This window comes from Bombina bombina, chromosome 3 (assembly GCF_027579735.1).
Source record: "Bombina bombina isolate aBomBom1 chromosome 3, aBomBom1.pri, whole genome shotgun sequence".
NCBI lineage: Eukaryota > Metazoa > Chordata > Amphibia > Anura > Bombinatoridae > Bombina > Bombina bombina.
The window spans coordinates 1,147,789,713-1,147,810,096 of NC_069501.1; the positions used below are offsets into that span (position 1 = coordinate 1,147,789,713).

Below are 20,384 nucleotides of genomic sequence, written 5' to 3' on the forward strand. Positions count from 1 at the left end.
CAAGCACGATAGCTCTGGGGTTAGACGAGATACAGAGTGCGTAGATGCTGTAAGAGCCATGTCTGATACTGCGTCACAATATGCAGAACCTGAGGACGGAGAGCTTCAGTCTGTGGGTGACGTCTCTGAATTGGGGAGACCTGATTCAGAGATTTCTAATTTTAAATTTAAGCTTGAGAACCTCCGTGTATTGCTTGGGGAGGTATTAGCTGCTCTGAATGACTGTGACACAATTGCAGTGCCAGAGAAATTGTGTAGGCTGGATAAATACTATGCAGTGCCGGTGAGTACTGATGTTTTTCCAATACCTAAAAGGCTTACAAAAATTATTAGTAAGGAGTGGGATAGGCCCGGTGTGCCCTTTTCCCCACCTCCTATATTTAGAAAAATGTTTCCAATAGATGCCACTACACAGGACTTATGGCAGACTGTCCCTAAGGTGGAGGGTGCAGTTTCTACTTTAGCAAAGCGTACCACTCTCCTGGTTGAGGACAGTTGTGCTTTTTCAGATCCAATGGATAAAAAAATTAGAGGGTTACCTTAAGAAAATGTTTATTCAACAAGTTTTTATTTTACAGCCCCTTGCATGCATTGCGCCTGTCACTGCTGCGGGCGGCATTCTGGTTTGAGGCCCTGGAAGAGGCCATCCATACAGCTCCATTGACTGAAATTGTTGACAAGCTTAGAACTCTTAAGCTAGCTAACTCATTTGTTTCTGATGCCATTGTTCATTTGACTAAACTAACGGCTAAGAATTCCGGATTCGCCATCCAGGCGCGTAGGGCGCTATGGCTCAAATCCTGGTCAGCTGATGTGACTTCAAAGTCTAAATTACTCAACATTCCTTTCAAGGGGCAGACCTTATTCGGGCCTGGTTTGAAAGAAATTATTGCTGACATTACTGGAGGTAAGGGTCATACCCTTCCTCAGGACAGGGCCAAATCAAAGGCCAAACAGTCTAATTTTCGTGCCTTTCGAAATTTCAAGGCAGGTGCAGCATAAACTTCCTCTGCTTCAAAATAAGGGAACTTTTGCTCAATCCAAGCAGGCGAAACCTAACCAGTCCTGGAACAAGGGCAAGCAGGCGAGAAAGCCTACTGCTGCCTCTAAGACAGCATGAAGAAGCGGCCCCCTATCCGACAACGGATCTAGTAGGGGGCAGACTCTCTCTCTTTGCCCAGGCGTGGGCAAGAGATGTTCAGGATCCTTGGGCGTTGGAGATCATATCTCAGGGATATCTTCTGGACTTCAAAGCTTCTCCTCCACAAGGGAGATTTCACCTTTCAAGATTATCTGCAAACCAGATAAAGATAGAGGCATTCCTAAGCGGCATACAAGATCTCCTTGTAATGGGAGTGATCCATCCAGTTCCGCGGACGGAACAAGGACAGGGATTTTATTCAAATCTGTTTGTGGTTCCCAAGAAAGAGGGAACCTTCAGACCAATCTTGGATCTAAAGATCTTAAACAAATTCCTCAGAGTTCCATCATTCAAAATGGAAACTATTCGGACCATCCTACCCATGATCCAAGAGGGTCAGTACATGACCACAGTGGACTTAAAGGATGCCTACCTTCACATACCGATTCACAAAGATCATCGGTTCCTAAGGTTTGCCTTTCTAGACAGGCATTACCAATTTGTAGCTCTTCCCTTCGGGTTGGCCACTGCCCCGAGAATTTTTACAAAGGTTCTGGCCTCACTTCTGGCGGTTCTAAGACGGCGAGGCATAGCGGTGGCTCCGTATCTAGACGACATCCTGATACAGGTGTCAAGCTTTCAAATTGCCAAGTCTCATACAGAGATAGTTCTGGCATTTCTGAAGTCGCATGGGTGGAAAGTGAACGTGGAAAAGAGTTCTCTATCACCACTCACAAGAGTCCCTTCCTAGGGACTCTTATAGATTCTGTAGAGATGAAAAATGTACCTGACGCAGTCCAGGTTATCAAAACTTCTAAATTCTTGCCGTGTCCTTCATTCCATTCCACGCCCGTCAGTGGCTCAGTGCATGGAAGTAATCGGCTTAATGGTAGCGGCAATGGACATAGTGCCATTTGCGCACCTGCATCTCAGACCGCTTCAATTATGCATGCTAAGTCAGTGGAATGGGGATTACTCAGATTTGTCCCCTCTACTAAATCTGGATCAAGAGACCAGAGATTCTCTTCTCTGGTGGCATTCTCGGGTCCATCTGTCCAAGGGTATGACCTTTCGCAGGCCAGATTGGACGATTGTAACAACAGATGCCAGCCTTCTAGGTTGGGGCGCAGTCTGGAACTCCCTGAAGGCTCAGGGATCGTGGACTCAGGAGGAGAAACTCCTCCCAATAAATATTCTGGAGTTAAGAGGAATATTCAATGCTCTTCTAGCTTGGCCTCAGTTAGCAACCCTGAGGTTCATCAGATTTCAGTCGGACAACATCACGACTGTGGCTTACATCAACCATCAAGGTGGAACCAGGAGTTCCCTAGCGATGTTAGAAGTCTCAAAGATAATTCGCTGGGCAGAGTCTCACTCTTGCCACCTGTCAGCGATCCACATCCCAGGCGTAGAGAACTGGGAGGCGGATTTTCTAAGTCGTCAGACTTTTCATCCGGGGGAGTGGGAACTCCATCCGGAGGTGTTTGCTCAACTGGTCCATCGTTGGGGCAAACCAGAACTGGATCTCATGGCGTCTCGCCAGAACGCCAAGCTTCCTTGTTACGGATCCAGGTCCAGGGACCCGGGAGCAACGCTGATAGATGCTCTAGCAGCTCCTTGGTTCTTCAACCTGGCCTATGTGTTTCCACCGTTTCCTCTGCTCCCTCGACTGATTGCCAAAATGAAACAGGAGAGAGCATCAGTGATTCTGATAGCGCCTGCGTGGCCACGCAGGACCTGGTATGCAGACCTAGTGGACATGTCATCTCTTCCACCATGGACTCTGCCTCTGAGGCAGGACCTTCTAATACAAGGTCCTTTCAATCATCCAAATCTAATTTCTCTGAGACTGACTGCATGGAGATTGAACGCTTGATTCTAGCAAGGCGTGGCTTCTCAGAGTCAGTCATTGATACCTTAATACAGGCTCGGAAGCCTGTCACCAGGAAAATCTACCATAAGATATGGCGTAAATATCTTTATTGGTGTGAATCCAAGAGTTATTCATGGAGTAAGGTTAGGATTCCTAGGATATTGTCCTTTCTCCAAGAGGGTTTGGACAAAGGCTTATCAGCTAGTTCTTTAAAAGGACAGATCTCTGCTCTGTCTATTCTTTAGCACAAGCGTCTGGCAGAAGTTCCAGACGTCCAGGCATTTTGTCAGGCTTTAGTTAGTATTAAGCCTGTGTTTAAAACTGTTGCTCCCCCGTGGAGCTTAAACTTGGTTCTTAAAGTTCTTCAGGGAGTTCCGTTTGAACCCCTTCATTCCATTGATATTAAGCTTTTATCTTGGAAAGTTCTGTTTTTGATGGCTATTTCCTCGGCTCGAAGAGTCTGAGTTATCTGCCTTACATTGTGATTCTCCTTATCTGATTTTTCATTCAGACAAGGTAGTTCTGCGTAACAAACCTGGGTTTTTACCTAAGGTGGTTTCTAACAGGAATATCAATCAAGAGATTGTTGTTCCATCATTGTGTCCTAATCCTTCTTCAAAGAAGGAACGTCTTTTGCATAATCTGGACGTAGTCCGTGCCTTGAAGTTTTACTTACAGGCTACTAAAGATTTTCGTCAAACATCTGCCCTGTTTGTCGTTTACTCTGGATAGAGGAGAGGTCAAAAAGCTCTCTCTCCTTTTGGCTTCGGAGCATAATACGCTTGGCCTATGAGACTGCTGGACAGCAGCCCCCTGAAAGGATTACAGCTCATTCTACTAGAGCTGTGGCTTCCACCTGGGCCTTTAAAAATGAGGCCTCTGTTGAACAGATTTGCAAGGCTGCGACTTGGTCTTCGCTTCACACCTTTTCAAAATTTTACAAATTTGACACTTTTGCTTCTTTGGAGGCTGTTTTTTGGGGAAAGGTTCTACAGGCAGTGGTTCCTTCCGTTTAAGTTCCTGCCTTGTCCCTCCCATCATCCGTGTACTTTAGCTTTGGTATTGGTATCCCATAAGTAATGGATGATCCGTGGACTGGATACACTTAACAAGAGAAAACATAATTTATGCTTACCTGATAAATTTATTTCTCTTGTAGTGTATCCAGTCCACTGCCCGCCCTGTCCTTTTAAGGCAGGTCTAAATTTTAATTAAACTACAGTCACCACTGCACCTTATGGTTTCTCTTTTCTCGTCTTGTTTCGGTCGAATGACTGGATATGGCAGTGAGGGGAGGAGCTATATAGCGGCTCTGCTGTGGGTGTCCTCTTGCAACTTCCTGTTGGGAAGGAGAATATCCCACAAGTAATGGATGATCCGTGGACTGGATACACTACAAGAGAAATAAATGTATCAGGTAAGCATAAATTATGTTTTTTCTTTTATGATTCAGATATTTTAAACAACTTTCTAAGTTACTTCTTATATTTTTTCTTCCTTTGGTATCTTTTGTTGAAAAGCAGGGACCTATGCTTAGCCGGCCCATTTCTGGAGCACTATATGGCAGCAATTTTTCATGAATGTTATCTATTTGCATGAGCGCTAGATGGGAGCACTATTTCCTGTTATGTAGTGCTCCAGATGCCTACCTAAGTATCTCCTCAAAACAGAATATCATTGGAATGAAGCAAATTTGATAATAGGAGTAATTTGGAAACTTTTAAAAAATGGTGTGTTCTGCCTGAATCACAAAACAAAATGCATATCCCTTTAACTCCTTCCTGCTCAGACTTATTTGTCTACATCGGAACAAAGTTCTGATATAAACAAAAAACGAAAAAACTGATATCACGTGATCGTTCACGTGATTTCAATGATGGGATTGTTCCTTCCAGCCCACAATCCCATTCAGGAAGCGCCTTTGGCTTCATTAGAGCCAAACGGTGATGACGTTCTATGCCGTCCTGAGGGCTTTATGCTGTCCTATCCGCACTAGGCTTTAGAGCGTCATAAAGTCGGGAAGGGGTTAAACGATCTAAAAATTCTCAGAAAATTAAAATGCATGGATGTTTGAGTGCCCACTTAGGTAGTAGATGGGATATTCATTTTGTACTAAAGGTATTATTTATCTAGAAGAGATATTGGAGGCAGAAGCTATGACATAAGTTCTGTTTACGGATTCCTTCCCTCCCTGTATCTGCTTTCCTTCAGACAATAACTGAAGAAGAACCTCAGTCGGTGAAAAGGATGGATCTATTAGGACACGTCTTTAGAATTTTATATCCATTGGACAAGGATGCTCAACAGCTACCTTCTTATTTCTTACCTGGCAAAAAGAGACCCTTTCTTAGTGGCAGCCATCAAACCTATAACTATCATCCTTTTATTTGATCAGGGATGAATTATTAATTTATGTTTAAGAGAATACCTAGAAAAGGAATCTGGTTTGATGGCATTAGAGAGTTTAGCTTGATTGTTCTGCCAATCACCCCTCTTGATAGCCGGAATCACTATGGTAGGATAATGCATTTCTCCTCTACTGACAAAAAAAAGTAATAATAATAATACTAAAAAAAATGATATAATATCTTTATTTTTATTTGCAACATGCCAATTGATTCTGCAGAATGGGGTAAGCTAACTGAGATGGATGTAATGATTAAGTAAAAGCTTCACAGGATAACTCATTAAGGAATAGCTTATTTAAAGGGACATGCAAATCAAATGTTTTCTTTCATGATTCAGAGTATGTAATGTTAAACAACTTTCCATTTTTATTTTGATTGTTTCCTTTGTTGAAAAACATACTTATGTAGGCTCATTAGCTGCTGATTGGTGGCTGCACATATATGCCTCATGTTATTGGCTCACTGATGTATTGAGCTAGCTCCTAGTAGTGCAATGCTGCTTCTGCAAGAAATGATACAGAGTGAAGCAAATTAGATAATAAAAGTAAACTGGATAAATGTTACGGACAGAGAGAACATTTTTTGGATGCATACAAAGGCGCTCTACATTTCTTGATGAACTATTTAGGAAAATCTTATCCATCAAAACATATACACATTGTGTCAAAAAATAACAGTTTAGATTTCTTAAACTTTCACTAGCGCCCTCACGCCCCCCCCCCCCCATTTTTTTAAAAATACACAAATTAAGTTTGAAGGACTTTTTTTATTGTGAGGTGTCTGGAATCGCTGTCTCCAGCGCTCTCACTCTCTCACATCTAGAATCTCTTATCCTTCACATAGTAGTAGCAGCAGGACACACACCTACTTCTAATTCCACTTTTTAAATATGGAAGATTTATTCGAATTTAGAGACCAAATATTCCTTGAAATGAAAGATGATAATAGTCCACCTATGAGTTATAATACATCCGATAAAATTTCAGATTTAATGCAAAAATTAGAATCATACATGATTAAAGAATTAAAACAAAAAATGGAGCTTACTTTCTTAAACAAATATACAGTGAAAAACATCATACCAAGTGGTTTAAAACTAAACAAAAACTGTACATTTCAACTAACTGATATACTACAAGCTGAGTGGACAGACACATTAAAGAAAGCCTCTAATACCCTCATTGACATTCTGAAAAGATCAAGAAAAGAGACACTAGTAGAGATTGAACAAAATATTTTAGAAATTAAAGAAAAATTAAAAGATAAAAAAAGTAGTAATGAATATAAAGAGAAACAAAAAATAATTGACAAATTATCAAATCTCAATAAAGATCTTCTCAGAACCAAATGGAGTAAAATGGAAAGGGATATTAATGATAACAATCCGACATCCAATGAAAATATTAATAGAGAGGAACCAGAACCTACACATAGAAAAAGAACAAAAAAATTATTATACACAAGCTAAACCCATCAGAACATCTTATCCATATAATAATAAAAAAAATGAACAAGAAAATAGGAGAAATTACTATACCTATAATAATAACTATGAACAGGATAGATTCTATCATAGAAATTGGCAATATGACAGACCAAGATATCCTAGATATCAAAATAGAGAACACTTTTACTCTGAATTTTCGACACAACACTTTTAGGCAAAATCCACATAGAGAATATAAAAATAGACATAATAATTGGGAATATCCCAGAAATATGAATAGAAGGAATAGCTCTAAACAAGAACAATACTGGGAAACACCAACATATAATCGTTATGAACCCCTTGGAAATAAAAAATTAGCAAAAGAAAACCAAATAAATGACAAACCAGTTTTTTTAGAGAGGAGCCCTCTAAAGGAGGGCACCTCAAGGGATTTAATCAGACGAGAAAGAGATCAAAATGCATGAAAAAAAAGAAGCCTAGAGGAAAGAGAGGAAGAGGAAGGTCTAAACGAGGCAAAGAGGTTGAAATAAACAAACATCAGGGTATTTTTAACTTAAGTAGTAAAATCCTGAACAAAGAGGAAGAAAGGGTCCTAAGTTTGGGCTTATCATTCGCCCCAACAATACGGATGAATAAATTTAATTCTCATATTCATGTTAAAAAATTTGTCAGGAATCTAACCATTAAAAGATTCTTTCTTAAAAACCCCATAGAAAGGCAGTTAAATTTGAAACAAGATGGTATTCAACACCCTAATCTAAAAATGAAATCAAAATGTAACCCCATTCATGAAAAAGGGAATTATTTAGAAACCTTTTAAAGACTAGAATGTAAAGACATCCAAAAATGCAATTTACCAAAAATAAAAAAATATAACATGAGTATAAAAGAGAAAAAAGTAATGGAGAATTTACAAAATAACACAGAGATTACAATAAAATCTGCGGATAAGGGTAGTGGGATTGTCCTGATGGATACCACACAATATTTAAGAGAAGCCCATAGGCTCCTAAATGATAATAAAACCTATAAAAGACTAGAACTGGATCCAACAGAAAAATTTTATAAAAATCTAAACAAACTGCTATCAGAAGGTAAAAAATCAGGAATACTCAACAACAAAGAACTAGAATTTTTAACACCTAAATTCCCCAGAGTCCCAATATTCTATTTTCTGCCGAAAATTCACAAATGTCTAATTAACCCCCCCCCCGGCAAACCAATTATCTCTGGTATTGACTCTCCATCAGCAAATTTATCAAAATATGTAGACACCTTTTTTGCAAACGCACGTGAAAGAGTTAAATTCTTATCTCAAAGATTCAACTCAGGTCCTCAACCTATTAAAAACTATTAAATGGAAGAGTAATATGATTCTAGCCACTTTTGATGTCACTTCGTTATATACGGTTATTAATCACTCTAAAGGCATACAAGCAGTTGATTCCTTCTTGAAATCAGATTCAAATATGACAGACCAACAAAGAATTTTAATTCTAAAAAGTATTAGAGATATATTAGAAAATAATTATTTCTCCTTAAACCAAATTTTTTTTTTTTACAAACAGAAGGTACGGCTATGGGCACAAGGTTTGCGCCTAGCTATGCCAATCTTTTCATGGGCTCTTGGGAAGAAAATTTCTTCAGAGATGGCAGCTATGGCGCAAACCTTGTGCTCTACAAAAGATATATAGACGACCTGCTTATAATTTGGGAAGGAACAGAACAGGACCTAACTAAAATGTTTAACAATATGAACACTAATGATTTAGGCCTAAAATTCACTTCTAATTGGAGTAAGAGTTCGATAACATTTCTAGATTTAGAAATAATGGTTATAGATGAAACAATAAAGACTTGAACACACTTTAAAAAAACTGATTCTAACAACTACATACACTCTAAAAGCTGTCATTTAGAAACTTGGAAAAAAAGTATTCCAACAGGCCAATACTTAAAGGACCAGTCAACACATTAGATTTGCATAATCAACAAATGCAAGATAAGACAATGCAATAGCACTTAGTCTGAACTTCAAATGAGTAGTAGATTTTTATATAACAAATTTCAAAGTTATGTATATTTCCACTCCCCTTGTACCATGTGATAGCAATCAGCCAATCACAAATGCATATACGTATAGTCTGTGCATTCTTGCACATGCTCAGTAGGATCTGGTGACTCAAAAAGTGTAAATATAAAAGACTGTGCACATTTTTTTTAATGGAAGTAAATTGGAAAGTTGTTTTAAAATTACATGCTGTATCTGAATCATGAAAATTTAATTTAACCTGAGTGGCCCTTTAAGAATAAAGAAAAACTGTTCAAGAACTATAGACTTTGAAAATCAATCTAAATTACTAACAGATTTCTATCTAGAGGGTATAACAAGGAAACTACTAATATAGCCAAGGAAAGAGCTAGGAATACAGAAAGGGACAATTTATTAATGTACAAAGAAAAACAAAATGATCTTAAGGAAAAAATTAAAACACCATTTATTACTGATTATCATGCTGATCACAATATAATAAAAAGAATAGTGAAAAAACACTGGCACCTTATTAAGGAAGATGACATTTTAGGAGATAAGATTTCTGAGATACCAAATTTTATATTTCGAAAAGCAACTAATCTGAAGAATATACTAGCTCCCAGTGAGTTTAAACCACCTAAAAGAACTCAGTTTAAACAAAAAGATCTGAATGGAAAAGCAATTGCAGGCTTTTTTTCCATGTTACTCATGCAAGGCTAGCAAACACAGCAAAAAACTAAATAATATCAAAATAAACAAGATAGATAAACCTTTTACAATTAAAGATATAATAAGGTGCACAACTAAAAATGTAATATACATCCTAAAATGTTCCTGTAATCTCTTCTATCTAGGTGAAACAAAAAGAATGGTAAAGGATAGAATCAGAGAACACTTAAACAATATAAAGAATGGGATTGATGATACACATCTTTACAGACATTTTAAAACAGTCCATAAAGGGAATAAATAAAGACCTGTCATACTAGGGTATTAAAGTACATAAACATTGGAGAGGTGGAAACCTTGAAAATAAATTGATTAAGGAAGCAGAACTAATATATAAGTATGATACATTATACCCTAGAGGTCTGAACTCTGAATTAGATCTTTCCCCCTTCCTATTTGAATAATATTATGAATTATCCCTCAATAATGTTTCATTCATTTTCACACTAATAAATGGCACAAATGGTTTATATAGACACCACATGAACCCATTGAAAATATACAAATATCCAACAGATCTATTAAGTTGTATACTTCAAGCAATTGGAAAACTGTGGTGACAGTGTAACCCGGGTTATTTCTTTGTAAATAAAGTATTCCTTTCCTGCGTGTAAAACACTAAGTGCAGGAGTTTTTGGAATACCTTGGTTCTGAAAGGCCAAAGTGCCAAACTGTTATTATTTTACGGACCAGAAGATCAAAGACCAGACAGTGACGTCAGACGCCGATAACATGCGACGGGTCTGAGCCTTCAGTCGCATCGAGGAAAGAAGCAGTGATTGAACTGTGCACAAAGGGATAAGGTAACTCATACGATAAGTATCTTAACACAACTCTGCTCCCTTTTGATCCGCCAAGTTTGGGACTTAAATTGAACATTTTATACCTATTTGTTGCCAAAGACTTTTTTGCTGTAGCGGAAATATTGCTGTGAAAAAAAACGGTTTACTGAGAGATTTTACATTTTTTTTCTGTTGCAGAGACTCCTTTGTTGTACCGAAAACATTGTTTGAAATAACTGGCTATTAGAGATTTATATTTTATGTCATAATGTTTTATGCCCTTTTTATATATTTCAGTATTTATATTGGGGAGACCGTTCCCCTTATTCTATATCTCAAACCCTTATTTCTATATTTGTATAATAAATTACTTATATTAAGATCCATTTCTCTTCTTATTGGTTTTCTTGCATAAATTTGCACGAATAAATATAAATTCACATATAATTTGCATTTAGAAATTTTTAAAACACTAACTGATTCGAGGAAATTTACAATTTAAACACACATGAACTTTTCAGCATAGCTTCTACTTTCTATATATTGTTAAATATGAACAATTGAATGAAAAGCATTTATTTGTTGCACAAGAAATATTGCACATTGCACGTTATTCACATTTGACACTTATGATAAAACGATCATAACTGTACTCTAAACGCTATATAGCAAAAACTGCATTACTGTTTTTCAACTAAATAAGAACAAATACTTATGAAAGAAATCTTTGTTTTTACAAATTACATTTCTTGATTAACTCTTTAGGAAAATCTTATCCATCAAAACATATACACATTGTGTCAAAAATAACACTTTAGATTTCTTAAGCTTTCACTAGCGCCCTCACGCTCCCCCCCTTTTTTTATAATATACAAAGGGCGCTCTACCAGGAACAAATAGCCTGTTCTATGGCAAGTCACACCTAATATAGGAGCAGCCTCTTTTTGCTCAGTTCTGCTTTTCATCAAGAAAAACTTTCCTGAAGCATATCAGTCTGATCCTGCCAAGTAAGGTCAGTCCAGCTCCGAAATACAAGGCAATTCTCCTTTAAACAAGGAACATGACAACCGCCAGAGACGATCATTTCAGCCCCCTATGGGCCTCTATCAGTGACGGTTCAGCCATATTCGCTCATGGAGCCTTCACTGAACAAGGAGTCAAACGTCTGGTTTCCTCCCTATCACCCTTAGGGAGACCATCCCAGGGTCATTATTCAAATGCATACAAAGAGAGAAGTGCTCCTACCAGGAATTGAACAACAGCTTAATAGCTTGTTCTTTGGCGAGTCACCACCTAATATAGGGGCAGCCTCTTTTTAGCCCGGTTCTGCTTTTCACAAAGGAAAACTTTCCTGAAGCATATCAGTATGATCCTGCCAAGTAATGTCAGTCCAGCCCTGAAACACCAGGCAATTTTCAGGGCTTGACTGATATACTTCAGGAAAGTCTACCTCTGTGAAAAGCACACTGCTCTAAAAGAGGCTGCTCCTGGGTGTTAAATCACCATAGAACAGTTCCTGGTAGAGCGCTTCTCTCTCTGTATAAATTTTTATTATGACCCTGGGGAGGTCTCCCTAAGGGTAATGGGAGAAACCAGATGTGGGACTCCTTGCCCAGTGTGCTTAGAGGAATGTGGTTGCACCTCACTGACGAGACCCATAGAAGGGCCTAAAACAATCGTCTGGGGTTGCCCTGGTTCCTAGTTCGGAGGAGAATTGCCTGGTTGTTTCAGGGCTGGACTTACTTGGCAGAATCAGACTGATATACTTCAGGAAATACTTCTCTGTAAAAAGCACACTGGTCTAAAAGAGGCTGCTCCTGGGTGGTAAATCACCAATAGAACAAGCTGATGAGCTGCTGTTCCATTCCTGGTAGAGCACTTCTCTCTGTGTAAATTTGCTTATTTCTCTTGTTAAGTGTAGTCAGTCCACGGGTCATCATTACTTATGGAATATATCTCTTCCTAACAGGAAGCTGCAAGAGGATCACCCAAGCAGAGCTGCTATATAGCTCCTCCCCTCACATGTCATATTCAGTCATTCTCTTGCAGCCTAACTAAAGATAGGGTCGCTGTGAGAGGTTCCTGTGGTGTGTTTTTAACTTAGTTTATTTCTACAATCAAAAGTTGTTATTTTAAATGGCACTGGAGTGTGCTGTTTAATTCTCAGGCAGCATTAGAAGAAGAATCTGCCTGCGTTTATTATGATCTTAGCAGACGTAACTAAGATCCACTGGCTGTTCTCATCTGAGGAGTGAGGTAACTTCAGAGAAGGGGAATAGCATGCAGGGCCCCCCTGCAAATGAGGTATGTGCTAGTAATTATTTTTCTGAGGAATGGAATTGACTGAGAAAATACTGCTGATACCAATGTTAAGTAAGTTCAGCCTTAAATGCAGTGATAGCGACTGGTATTAGGCTGATGAGTGTGTGTACACTGAATGTATTTTTCTAAGGAATAGAATTGACTCTGAAAATACTGTTAATACTGAAATAATGTATGAGCCTTAACTGCAGTAAAAGCGACTGGTAGCAGGCTTATTAATAACAATTCATAACTTTTCAAATGTATGTTTAAAACGTTTACTGGCATGTTAATCGTTTTTTGTGAGGTACTTGGTGATAAAACTTATTGGGGGAATGATTTTACCACATGGCCATCTTTGTTTTCTGCATAGAAAACGGTTTTCTGAGCTTCCCCACTGTTGTAATATGAGTGGGAGGGGCCTATTTTAGCGCTTTTTTGCGCAGTAAAAAATTCAGTCACAATCTGTCTACTTCATCCTCCATGATCCAGATCGTCTCTAGAGAGCTCAGGGGTCTTCAAAATTCATTTTGAGGGAGGTAATCAGTCACAGCAGACCTGTGACAGTGTGTTTTGACTGTGAGAAAAACGTTAATTATTAAATTGTTAATCGTTTTTTGGGTATTAAGGGGTTAATCATCCATTTGCTGGTGGGTGCAATCCTTTGCTAACTTAATACATTTACTGTGAAAAATTGGTTGCTATAACTATTTTTGGTTCATTGTTTTTCACACTGTGACAGCTTTTTGTGCTTCTTAAAGGCACAGTAGCGTTTTTTATATTGCTTTGTAAATTTATTTAGAAAAGTATTTCCATGCTTGCTAGTCTCATTGCTAGTCTGTTTAAACATGTCTGACACAGATGAATCTCTTTGTTCACTATGTTTAAAGGCCAATGTGGAGCCATAGAAATTTTGTGTACTAATTGCATTGATGCTACTTTAAATAAAAGTCAATCTTTACATGTAAAGAAATTATCACCAGGACAACGAGGGGGAAGTTATGCCAACTAACTCTCCTCACGTGGTCAGTACCTTTGCCTCCCGCCTCAGGAGGTGCGTGATTTTTGTGGCGCCAAGTACATCAGGGAGGCCCTTACAAATCACTTTGCAAGACATGGCTACTGTTATGACAGAAGTATTATCTAAATTTGCCAGAATTAAGAGGCAAGGCGCGATAGCTCTGGGTTAAGGACAGAGCGCTGCGGATGAGGTGAGAGCCATGTCAGATACTGCGTCACAGTTTGCAGAACTTGAAGACGGAGAGCTTCATTCTGTGGGTGACGGATCTGATCCAGGGAGACTGGATTCAGAGATTTCTAATTTTAAAATTTAAGCTTGAGAACCTCCGCATATTGCTAGGGGAGGGTATTAGCGGCTCTGAATGATTGTAAACACGGTTGCAATTCCAGAAAAATTATGTAGGTTGGATAGATACTATGCGGGGTACCCGGTGTGTACTGACGTGTTTCCTATACTAAAAGGCTTACAGAGATTATTAGCAAGGAGTGGGATAGACCTGGTGTGCCTTTTTCCCCTCCTCCATATTTAGTAAAATGTTTCCTATAGACGCCACCACACGAGACTTATGGCAGACGGTCCCTAAGGTGGAGGGAGCAGTTTCTACTTTAGCTAAGCGTACCACTATCCCGGTGGATGATAGTTGTGCTTTTTCAGATCCAATGGATAAGAAATTAGAGGGTTACCTTAAGAAAATGTTTGTTCAACAAGGTTTTATCTTACAGCCCCTTGCATGCATTGCGCCTGTCACTGCTGCGGCGGCATTCTGGTTTGAGTCTCTGGAAGAGGCCATTCGCACAGCTCCATTGGATGAAATTATGAACAAGCTTAAAGCACTTAAGCTAGCTAACGCATTTGTTTCTGATGCCGTCGTACATTTAACCAAACTTACGGCTAAGAACTCCGGATTCGCCATCCAAGCGCGCAGAGCGCTATGGCTTAAATCCTGGTCAGCTGACGTGACTTCTAAATCTAAATTGCTTAATATTCCTTTCAAAGGGCAGACCTTATTCGGGCCCGGCTTGAAAGAAATTATAGCTGACATTACGGGAGGTAAGGGCCATGCTCTACCTCCAGGACAGGGCCAAATCAAAGGCCAAACAGTCTAATTTTCGTGCCTTTCGTAACTTCAAGGCAGGAGCAGCATCAACTTCCTCCGCTCCAAAACAGGAAGGAGCTGTTGCTCGTTACAGGCAGGGCTGGAAAGTTAACCAGTCCTGGAACAAGGGCAAGCAGGCCAAGAACCTGCTGCTGCCCCCAAGACAGCATGAAGAGAGGGCCCCCTATCCGGAAACGGATCTAGTGGGGGGCAGACTTTCTCTCTTCGCCCAGGCTTGGGCAAGAGATGTCCAGGATCCCTGGGCGTTGGAGATCATATCTCAGGGATATCTCATGGACTTCAAAACTTCTCCTCACGAGGGAGATTTCATCTTTCAAGGTTATCAGCAAACCAAATAAGAAAGAGGCGTTTCTACGCTGTGTACAAGACCTCTTACTAATGGGGGTGATCCACCCAGTTCCGCGGATGGAACACGGGCAGGGATTCTATTCAAATCTATTTGTGGTTCCCAGAAAGAGGGAACCTTCAGGACCAATCTTGGACTTAAAAATCCTAAACAAATTCCTAAGAGTTTCCATCATTCAAAATGGAAAACTATTCGAACCATCCTTCCCATGATCCAAGAGGGTCAGTACATGACCACAGTGGACTTAAAGGATGCCTACCTTCACATACCGATTCACAAGGATCATTATCGGTACCTAAGATTTGCTTTCCTAGACAGGCATTACCAGTTTGTAGCTCTTCCCTCGGATTAGCTACGGCTCCAAGAATCTTTACAAAAGTTCTGGCTCATTTCTGGCGGTACTAAGACCGCGAGGCATAGCGGTGACTCCGTACCTAGACGACATTCTGATACAAGCGTCAAGTTTTCAAACTGCCAAGTCTCATACAGAGATAGTTCTGGCATTTCTGAGGTCGCATGGGTGGAAGGTGAACGTGGAAAAGAGGTTCTCTATTACCACTTACAAGAGTTCCCTTTCTAGGGACTCTTATAGATTCTGTAGAGATGAAAATTTACCTGACAGAGGCAAGGTTATTAAAACTTCTAAATTCTTGCCGTGTCCTTCATTCCATTCCACACCCGTCAGTAGCTCAGTGCATGGAAGTAATCGGCTTAATGGTAGCGGCAATGGACATAGTACCATTTGCGCGCTCTGCATCTCAGACCGCTGCAATTGTGCATGCTAAGTCAGTGGAACGGGGATTACTCAGATTTGTCCCCCCTACTAAATCTGGATCAAGAGACCAGAGATTCTCTTCTATGGTGGCTTTCCTCGGCCACATCTGTCCAAGGGGATGACCTTTCGCAGGCCAGATTGGACGATTGTAACAACAGACGCCAGCCTTCTAGGCTGGGGCGCAGTCTGGAACTCCCTGAAAGCTCAGGGATTATGGACTCAGGAGGAGAAACTCCTCCCAATAAATATTCTGGGAATTAAGAGCAATATTCAATGCTCTCCTAGCTTGGCCTCAGTTAGCAACTCTGAGGTTCATCAGATTTCAGTCGGACAACATCACGACTGTGGCTTACATCAACCATCAAGGGGGAACCAGAAGTTCCCTAGCGATGTTGGAAGTCTCAAAGATAATTCGCGGGCAGAGTCTCACTCTTGCCACCTGTCAGCGATTTACATCCCAGGCGTGGAGAACTTGGAGGCGGATTTTCTAAGTCGCCAGACTTTTCATCTGGGGGAGTGGGAACTTCATCCGGAGGTCTTTGCTCAACTGATTCATCGTTGGGGCAAACCAGATCTGGATCTCATGGCGTCTCGTCAGAACGCCAAGCTTCCTTGTTACGGATCCAGGTCCAGGGACCCGGGAGCGGTGCTGATAGATGCTCTGACAGCCCCTTGGGTCTTCAACATGGCTTATGTGTTTCCACCGTTCCCGATGCTTCCTCGTTTGATTGCCAAGATCAAACAGGAGAGAGCTTCAGTGATTCTGATAGCGCCTGCGTGGCCACGCAGGACCTGGTATGCAGACCTAGTGGACATGTCGTCCTGTCCACCGTGGTCTCTGCCTCTGAGACAGGACCTTCTAATTCAGGGTCCTTTCAACCATCCAAATCTAATTTCTCTGAGGCTGACTGCATGGAGATTGAACGCTTGATTCTATCAAAGCGTGGCTTCTCGGAGTCGGTTATTGATACCTTAATACAGGCTAGGAAGCCTGTTACCAGAAAAATTTACCATAAGATATGGCGGAAATATTTATATTGGTGCGAATCCAAGAGTTACTCATGGAGTAAGGTTAGGATTCCTAGGATGTTGTCCTTTCTACAAGAGGGTTTAGAAAAGGGCTTATCTGCTAGTTCGTTAAAGGGACAGATTTCTGCTCTGTCTATTCTTCTACACAAACGTCTGGCTGAAGTTCCAGACGTTCAGGCTTTTTTGTCAGAGGCTTTAACTAGGATTAAGCCTGTGTTTAAGACTGTTGCTCCGCCGTGCAGCTTAAACTTAGTTCTTAATGTTCTTCAAGGCGTTCCATTTGAACCCCTTCATTCCATTGATATCAAGCTGTTTTCCTGGAAGGTTTTGTTTTTGATGGCTATTTCCTCGGCTCGAAGAGTCTCTGAGTTATCTGCCTTACATTGTGATTCTCCTTATCTGATTTTTCATTCAGACAAGGTAGTTCTGCGTACTAAACCTGGGTTCTTACCTAAGGTAGTTACTAACAGGAATATCAATCAAGAGATTGTTGTTCCATCACTGTGTCCTAATCCTTCTTCAAAGAAGGAACGACTTTTGCATAATCTGGACGTAGTCCGTGCCCTGAAGTTCTATTTGCAGGCAACTAAAGATTTTCGTCAAACTTCTTCCCTGTTTGTCGTTTACTCTGGACAGAGAAGAGGTCAAAGGCTTCGGCTACCTCTCTCTCTTTTTGGCTTCGTAGCATAATACGTTTAGCCTATGAGACTGCTGGACAGCAGCCTCCTGAAAGGATTACAGCTCATTCTACTAGAGCTGTGGCTTCCACCTGGCCTTTAAAAATGAGGGCCTCTGTTGAACAGATTTGCAAGGCTGCGACTTGGTCTTCGCTTCACACCTTTTTCAAAATTTTACAAATTTGACACTTTTGCTTCTTCGGAGGCTATTTTTGGGAGAAAGGTACTTCAGGCAGTGGTTCCTTCTGTTTAATGTTCCTGCCTTGTCCCTCCCTTCATCCGTGTACTTTAGCTTTGGTATTGGTATTCCATAAGTAATGGATGACCCGTGGGACTGACTACACTTAACAAGAGAAAACATAATTTATGCTTACCTTATAAATTTATTTCTCTTGTAGTGTAGTCAGTCCCACGGCCCGCCCTGTCTTTAAGGCAGATCTAAATTTTAATTAACTCCAGTTCACCACTGCACCCTATGGTTTCTCCTTTCTCATCTGCTTTGGTCGAATGACTGAATATGACATGTGAGGGGAGGAGCTATATAGCAGCTCTGCTTGGGTGACTCCTCTTGCAGCTTCCTGTTAGGAAGAGATATATTCCATAAGTAAGGGATGACCCGTGGACTGACTACAACTACAAGAGAAATAAATTTATCAGGTAAGCATAAATTATGTTTTTTAAATAACATTGCGCTGATTTTCAGACTCCTAACCAAGCCCCAAAGTTTTTTAAGTAGACTGTTATCTACCTACTCCAGCTTGCTCTTGTTTGTGTAAAGTGTCTTTTCATATGCAGAGGAATGGGGAGGGGGGGAGTGTCTGCTCATTTTGTGCTACACATCCCACTTTCAGTTGGTGTTCCAGCTAACTTTTTTCAACAGAGCTAAACTGGGAGCTTCTAAGTAAGGTTTTATACTGGATTTTTATATCCGTATCTGTGCATAGTATTCTTTAGTAGTTTCTATTACATGCATTTTTTTTTTAAAAATTGGTGTATACTGTCACTTTAAGCAGGCTTCTCTAGGAGCGGCCTGAATGTTTAGCACCCTTACTGAATATGACCAATATTTGCCTGAACAAGCAGTGTAGGTACTACTTAGACGCATTCATATGGTTCTTTTTTTTAGACTAATAACTAAGAGTAGTATGTCTTTATCATTAGTGTTCTTGAAGGGTGAACCATCAGTCAAAAGAATATTGATGGCTTATAGGGACACTGTAAACTAGATTTTTCTTTGCATAAATGTTTTGTAGATGATCAATTTATACAGCACATCTGGGAGTGTTTTTGTTACAATGTATAGTTTTTGCTTTTAGATCAGTATCTGTCCCTTTAAGAAGTTTATGAACATCGTTAAAGTATAGAAGTAATAAACACATAATGGAACCTCTTACTAGTCTTAGACATTTACTCAGAAATCAGATTAAAAACCGAAGGAACCGTATAAACTTTCTAGCATTCAATAGCCTAACAACATTCTAAATTCACCATTTTTCTCCTAAAGAAAAAATTGCTAGAAAACAAAAATCATGTGAACACTGCACTTCCTAAGCAGGGCTACCCAATAATAAGACACTAAATACTTGGACTTGTATCGGTGCTTCCTGTGGATGCCTCTTGTGACTGAACCAGAAGACTTAGTTGCAACAAACTGACTAATGTAACAAGGCAGAAATGTCTAACATAGTGAAGAAAAAAAAAAGTGGATTTAACGTTATATAAATTTTAGCATTTTTCACAAAGATGAAAAATAACCCTTAAAACCAGCAAAATCGTCCTATAAATCCAAGAGGATTATTTGTTTTTACTACCAAATTCTGTAGTACCGTGTGTGGTTAACATAAATACATCTGAGTAAAACAAATACAGTAAGAGGTCTGCTCTAAAGAGCTTTATAATCTACAGATTGAAAGGTGAGGAAAGTGAAAATGCTGGGTAGCTTGCCACATGGTCTGACGTTGCAGCAGTTAGACCAGGCAGTGGAATATTTATTATTATTATTATTATTATTACTATTTAGTTAGGAAGAAGACAACCTTTTAGAATAGAGGTGTGAAGGTTTTCTATATAGCTGGGTTTTCAGAGCGTGCTTAAACTAAACCAGAATTAAAGGGACATAATACTCATATGCTAAATCACTTGAAACTGATGCAGTATAACTGTAAAAAGCTGACAGGAAAATATCACCTGAGCATCTCTGTAAAAAAGGAAGATATTTTACCTCACAATCTCCTCAGCTCAGCAGAGTAAGTTCTGTGTAAAAAGTTATACTTCACCTGCTCCCAGCTACAGGTTAAAAAAAAAAAGAAAAAAAAAGAAATGAACAGCAGCCAATCAGCATCAGCAGTGCTGAGGTCATGAACTTTTACTGTGATCTCATGAGATTTGACTTGACTCATGAGATTTCATTGTAAACTTCCTTTACCTGATTGGTGAAATAATATGAGAGTGCACAAGGCTCATCCCTTCAGCTGTCCTAGGACAGACATACTAATATGCTGCTTAGAAATCCTTTACAATGGGATGTGGCTACTGAGGAACTTTTGAGGTAAAATATCTTTCTTTTTTACATAGAGATGTTCAGGAGATATTTTCTAGTCAGCTTTTTACAGCTATGCTGCTTCACTTTCAAGTGTTTAAACATTTAGGTATTATGGCGCAGCAGTATACTGCTGGGAGCTAGCTGGTTACACATGTTTC

The 20,384-nt window shown here is 39.7% G+C and overlaps 1 protein-coding gene across 1 annotated transcript in view; it reads left to right on the top strand.

The window, feature by feature from the left end:
* Nucleotides 1-20,384, top strand: part of RDX (radixin) — a 471,667-nt gene that overhangs the window by 20,002 nt on the left and 431,281 nt on the right. The window lies entirely within an intron of this gene.